This window comes from Sinocyclocheilus rhinocerous, unplaced genomic scaffold (genome assembly GCF_001515625.1).
Source record: "Sinocyclocheilus rhinocerous isolate Xijiao unplaced genomic scaffold, SAMN03320098_v1.1 scaffold395, whole genome shotgun sequence".
NCBI classification, from domain to species: domain Eukaryota; kingdom Metazoa; phylum Chordata; class Actinopteri; order Cypriniformes; family Cyprinidae; genus Sinocyclocheilus; species Sinocyclocheilus rhinocerous.
In genome coordinates, this window is record NW_015660890.1 from 1,952,905 (window position 1) to 1,959,783 (window position 6,879).

Genomic DNA, 6,879 nt, shown 5'->3' on the forward strand with positions numbered 1-6,879 from the left:
ATATATATATATATATATATATATATGCGTAGTTGACAGTAAAAAAAAAAAAGCTTTTTTTGTAAAAAAAAAAAAAAAACTTTTTTTAACGGCAAAACAATTATTTCACACTGGGAACGAGCCACTTCACACTAACTTGATGCTGTGTTGCTGTGAAAAGTAAACTGTCCCATTAATAAAATCCATTATTATACCTGCCATAAATATTATCACATTAACTATCCATGAAATGTCATACATACATCATGCTACACGAGGCTTTGTGTGATTCAACCGTACGTTTCATTCATCACTAGGAACACACAAGCAAGAGATCCATAAACAAAATCCAGCCTCCTGTGAGGCGCAGGAGATGTGAGGTGGCCGACACTCTCTGACAGCATCTCAGAGAGGGACCGCTGAAACCAGCCCCTCCGGCAACCCATTTATTTTTAACTTTCCCTCATCCCACCATCTGCAAAAAAAAGCTCCCGGCTCTCCATTAGTGTGGTCACGTGCCGTCAGCGATGCACGGGCCAGTGGATGGCAACAAGGGACCAAGAGTCCCCTCTCCACATATCCAATCAACTGATGCCCAGAACTTACATCTTTACCTTGAGGGTCTGTGGTTAAATCTAACATTTCCATCAAACTAGCTTGGACAAGCTTAACTTCTGATTTTAAAAAGCTGGTCAATATTTGACTATATGTTGTTTAAGCTGGCTGGTTATTTTTCAGGTACAGCTTGACCAGTATAACACTGATGACACCAAAAGCCCAAAATGTTTGGCTACTGTATGTTTACATAAATGTAGATTTATTAATATGGAAAGCACATTTCAGATATTTCTGTCTTGGATGAATTTAATGAGAGATTTGAGTTCATAATGAGATTTCTGACTTCTGATTGCAGACTTCTTGGCAAATCTAAAGGGAATTGTGAGTTGTGGTTAAGATCTTCTCTGAAAGAAGATCTGAAAGTAGAATATGAGATAATTTGGGTCTTTTTCTTATGAGAAAATGGTCTAGGTTTCTATTTTCAGCCAACTGAAGATGAATCTGTTTTTTGAAAGAAAGAAATACTTTCAGTCAGCAAGGTTGCACGGATTACACAAACATATCAAGCAGCACAACCATTCTCAACTGTGAAAATAATATGAAAATAATAATAAGATATGTTTCTAGAACAGAAATCAGCATGAATGATTTCTGAAGACTGGAGTAATGATGCTGAAAAATCATTTGCATCACAGGAATATTATATATATATATATATATATATATATATTTTTTTATTTTTATTTTTTCACAATATTTCAGTACTTTTTTCACTGTATTTTTGATCAAATATATCCTTGGTGAACAAAAAAAAGTGATGTGACTTTTTTTTGCTCACCAAGGATTTATTTGATCAAAAATACAGTTAAAAAACTTAAATATTATAAATAATAAATGAATGAAGGAATAAATAAATGAATGAATGCAATTCAAAAAATGTATACTATCCACTTTAATACTATAGCTCTATATCAAAATATAATATCAAGTTAATACTTAAATGAAACATAAATGTTGCTCCAGAGACTTAATGGAGTTCTTCAAAGCGCATCCAATTGGAAAAATAAAATTCCTGTGGTGGGAATGAACATTTGCAGTTGACAAAGATGAGACAGAGAGCCAATGGATGTTCGATGGAAACATGACAGCACTGTAACACAGAAGATGGCATGTTTGTGTGTTTGCGATGCGTTATTTTGTCGTGCCGGTTCCAGGACTGCCAGCTGTGCCGTGCTCCAGTTTTAAAAGCTGAAGAATAGTCTCTCCAGAGAGCAAAACATGCAGTCTTAGATGCAGGAGAGGAACAGACGCACACTTTCTAGCGTTAACGCACTTCAAAAACAGCTTGGATACATTAACCATCTCTGGTTAATATTCCGAGTGTGTGGTGACCCTGATAGAGCACTGCATAAAAACTCCCACCCGTTTTGCCATGACAGTCGTGATCTACGGGCGAGCGCACGACCGTGCATGCATGTGAGACCACGGGTGTCTTTTTTACGATTCATTCTCAGAGCAATCAGGCATCTCAGCCGCTGTGTCTATTCTGTCATTACCGCTTTAATGAAGCGTGAAAGTGGCTCGCTTGCTCACCTTGAGCGTGTGTGTATGGGAGGGGTGAAGAGTGTGTCAAGTGTCCGCTGCTGTGTGTCAAACTGACTCACCAATCAGGAGAGGAGGTGGATTAGTTCATTGCTGTGGCAGTGGGTGGACTATCAGAGCTGCTCATGCGGTCCCAACATCTCTTTTCCTCTGTGCGTGTGTCAAACTCTTCAATGGGTCCTTATGCAATGGCCTAAAAAATTTACAAGCCGCTCTTAAAAATGTATGAACGTCATTGCATTCGAAAACAAAATATCAAAACAAGTGGAATTTATTTTTAACAAAGCAATGCCTCTCATCTGAACTGAACAAGAACGTAACTGAGCATGTTACCCTCAAATGTGGTGCATAATGGTCTTCATTTACCCCTAAAATCTTACTATTGGATTTAAGAACATTTTTACGTCCAAAGTAATTTGATTCAGCCTGCTTATACCATCACAAGCTTGCTTTTGAATATTCAGAAGTTTATACATTCAGGGAAAAATAAAGTGCCTTAAGTATCTGTGGAGTGCGATTTAATAGTTATATTGTTATATTATATTTATATTTTCTTTAATTTAATGTTATGTAATCATGAGCTGTCTTTTGATTTTGAACACTTATAATATATATATATACACTACCGTTCAAAAGTTTGGGATCAGTAAGACTTGTAATGTTTTTTAAAGAAGTCTCTTATGCTCTGAAAATTCAGCTTTGCATCACAGGAATAAATTATATTTTGAAGTATATTAAAACAGAAAACCAATATTAGAAATTGAAATAATATCTCACAATATTAAATTTTTTTCTGTATTTTTGATCAAATAAATACAGCCTTGATGAGCACAAGAGACTCCATTAAAAAACATAAAAAATCTTACTGATCCCAAACATTTGAACGGCAGTGTATATATATATATACACATTTATACTTAATAGTTCATAGTTATATTATTTATTTTACTGATTTTTATATATTTTATTTATAACTATATTTAATAGTTAATTTTAGATGGAAAGAAAAAATGAAAGGTGGCTGAAGTACTAGCACAGTGTGGCAAAAAATAAATCTGGGAAATGTGCCATGTAGCATAGTTTCATAAATCTATTAAAATTCACCTTGTTGGTTTAAAACCACTGCTCAATTTGGCTCAGAAAAGTGAAATTAGTTCTGAGAAAAGCTCTAGTGGCATTTATTTGCATTCAATGCCACTTGGGTTGATATTTTATTATCTAACGTAATGATTTTTAAATGTAGCTTAACCGTCCAAAAACGGTTTGGGCTACTGTTATGCTCTGTTCTCATCAGGTCCTATGGAGCCTGTGCATATCTTAGCAAGAAATAAGGACAGAGAGGAATAATCACATGGCTGTTCTGTCTCTGCAAGAGTTTTGGCTGTGAATCAAACCTCCCCAACACACATTCTCCCTGTCTCTATCTATCTAAAGGCCTGCTCTCTTGCTTTGCTGAAAGAGCGCTCCCAGGGGGCTCAGCGTTGTCTGGTTTAGGGGAGAGGAAACTCTCTGACTAGGCTGGGTACGATGCAGGAGGAGGGTAAGTGGCGCTTGGCTCGTGGTGCTGCTTTGAGTTTTTTCTCTCGTGTTCCCCGACTCCCTCTGGCCGTGGCCGTAGAGCTCTGGGAGATGTGAAGGGTGATGAATGAAACGGTTTGTGTTTTGGGAGGAGTGGCGTTCCCTCCTGAAACCTTTCAGCAAGACGTGCCATCACTCATGGCTGGCCGGCCAGGAAAGCGTAATCCAGGTGCCGCTGGCTGGTGATTTTCAGCCAGTTTTTTTGGCAGACTGCTCAACGCAATGGATAATAGAGTGTGACAAAAAAACAGGACTCAGCGGTTGAGATACGTTTCTCCTTCCATGAGCCTTTGTTTGTCTGCTCAATGCAATGTAACAGTTTAACTCTACAAATAAGCTATGGATCAATCCAAACCAGAGGGCAAAGTTTGAACCAATATTGAGTACAAATTCAATAAATCGAAAGCCTCTGCAAATTTATCTTCACTGCATTCAATCCTTTGTGGGGCTCAAACAGCATTCCTATCAAACAAACCTGAACCACTCCTAAAACCACAGAAATGGCAGATTGATAAAAAAAAGTGTGTGTGTATAGTGTGTGTGTATATATATATATATATATACATACACACACACACACACACATATTTGTTTGTATGTTTGCTCAACGGTGTGTGAGATTTCTTTCTTAAATCCTAAAATCAAGAATGTCCAACTAAGCAATTTAATGCATGCTAAATGCAACAAAAATAACAGAATGAACAGTCTAACTGGATCATATTATGCATATTCTTCTTTTAAATTGCACTGTTTTTATGTATTAAATTGCACTTAATTAAATGTTCAATGCTGAAGATTTATGTAATATGTCAGGCAGGGTCTAGTTTCTTTGATTTGTGTATCAAAACACTCTTATGAACATTTTCAATAATTCAGTAAAAGGCCACCAACACAGATTAATCATGTTTAATAAAAAAAAAAAAAATCTTCAATTTAGAATCAACACTGACCTTGTAAAGTAGTCCAATGCTAAGTTTAAACTGTTTCTAAGATGCCGTCATGCTATGAATTGTGTATACATATGTGATATGCGCAATAATTTTTAATTAAGACTTCGTAATGGGTTGAATCAGAGTGTCAACAAATTGTCACCCTACATTACATTAACCTTTGATATGATATCTGGTTGAAAGTAACAGTTATTTGACCCTGAATTCTTTACAGTCACTGTCATTTATCTGGCATTGAGAAGCATGAGGGACACGACCACCTCCTTACGCTCCATCTGTCCAATGTGTGATCAAGCGGCAAACTGCTGACTCCGCTTAAGTCGACATCCTACTATAGCAGACTCGAAATAACTTGATTTGGGTCCAGTTGTCACACCTACCAACAAACTGTTTTTGCAGCACTTATGAAAAGAAAAAAATGGTTAAAACGGCCTAAACTGATTTGCAGGTCTCTCAGCCTGGCCAAGCTGGTGTTTTGCTGGTTTAGCTGATCAAAAATGGTGAAAACTTCTCTAAAACCATCAAACCAGCCAACTGAGACAAAAAAGGAGAGCTTTCTCACCAGGATGATCATACTCACCAATTAAGATCAGTAGACAGGTGACAAACTTGCTGATACTTCTCTCTCAATTCCTGTCATGGACTCCAAAATGATACCAGAAGCACCTTGAAAGCAAGTGTAATGGATTGAATCAGGATGCAAATGATGTTGAAATTTTACCTTGTGAAACTGAAATTACCTTGTTTGGTTTGGATCTGAGCAGGACAATGGCTTGTTAGTTTTTCAGTATGAGAAGAAGCTCATAACATCATGTTGGAAGACGTCAGAAAGGTCAGCAGGGCTATTAAAGAGGAAATTCAACACTGAAAAGATAGACAATTTTTATCAAAAGCCTATCTATGCAGTATAAAGGCAAAATGTTTTTGAAATTTATGTTACATTACTAGAGAACACTGAGAAAAAGGACTGTGGCATTGCCTATTGCCAAAAACGTCAACACCCATAAATGTATGTAAAGCGAGACCAAAGATCAGTTTCCAGCTAAGGCTGGACAAAGTTTAGAGTTTAATGGTATGTTTACAACAACAGCGATATACTAATAACATAAAAATTTGTGTTGTCAAAACAATCCCACTCACAAGCATCCATGAAAATGACTATAAATGCTTTATTATGCATGCCAGGCCAGTAGTTGGCGATGTTACTTTGTAAAAAGTCACTACGCGCTTGCGCACATATCTATAGACGAAACACGTAATACACACGTGCGTGACGTCACCATCTTCACAAATATGTACACAAATAAGTAGTTTACAGAGACAATAACAGTATCATTTTCAAAAACGTGCACTTTGAAACCCGTTTTCAAAAGTTTTCAAAATGCAGTTGTTGTATAAACGAACGGCCAAAACACATAAAAAGTTTACATTTTTTAGTTGAAAACGGTGTCGTTTAAATGCCACCTCAAGTTTAAAGTATATAATGTACTGGGTTCGATCTGTGAGCATTTTATGTTATCTGATTGTTTATGTTGACTTGTGTCAACAAATAAATGGGAACATCTTGGTGCAGGTAGCATGGAAAAAAGAATACACATTGTTCGTTCACGTGTAATACTGACAATGACTTTGTATGTAACAATACAAAGCTAGTTGAAAATAGCTTCAAGAAGACTACATAAATAAAACTTACAACTAAAGAGATGTCATCCTTACTGTATCTCCAGTATGTAGGCTACTCTCTCAGAAAAAAAAGGTACAAAAACTGTCACTGGGGAGGTACATTTTCAAAAGCTAGCTACATTTTTGTATCTTATTTACCCCTAAAGGGTGCATATTACTACCTAAAGTGTACCTTTTGAAGGTGTACAACCCCAGTCTCAACTTTTGTACCTCTTTTTCTGAGAGTGTGGGACTAGAGAAGATTCAATAATCTAAATGAAAGGATCGGTTGACCCTGCATCCTACATCGTCACTGCCACTGACAGGGTATCGTGGGGCATCTGTGATCCGGCCACCCTCTTACACTCCATCTGTCCGATGTGCATTCGAGCGCCCGGGCTGGGCTCTCAACACGCCAAACTGCTCACTCAGCTTAATTGATCTGACGATTCGCGTTTAGAACCAAGAGGATCAACTGCATCTTTGCCCAGGATTCATCCTAAGGGATCGATTTCATTTACTTCCAATCTTTGATCGGTGAAAGTAATGG

The 6,879-nt window shown here is 37.2% G+C and overlaps 1 long non-coding RNA gene across 1 annotated transcript; it reads right to left on the bottom strand.

Annotated features, from left to right (window-relative positions):
- Positions 1 to 2,266: 2,266 nt before the first annotated feature.
- On the bottom strand, positions 2,267 to 5,465 carry LOC107725979 (uncharacterized). Its single transcript, XR_001638193.1, has 3 exons — positions 5,408 to 5,465; positions 5,248 to 5,333; positions 2,267 to 2,332 (listed from the first exon to the last, which is right to left on the bottom strand). It is a non-coding gene; the product is annotated as an uncharacterized LOC107725979 (long non-coding RNA).
- Between the last annotated feature and the right edge of the window lie 1,414 nt (positions 5,466 to 6,879).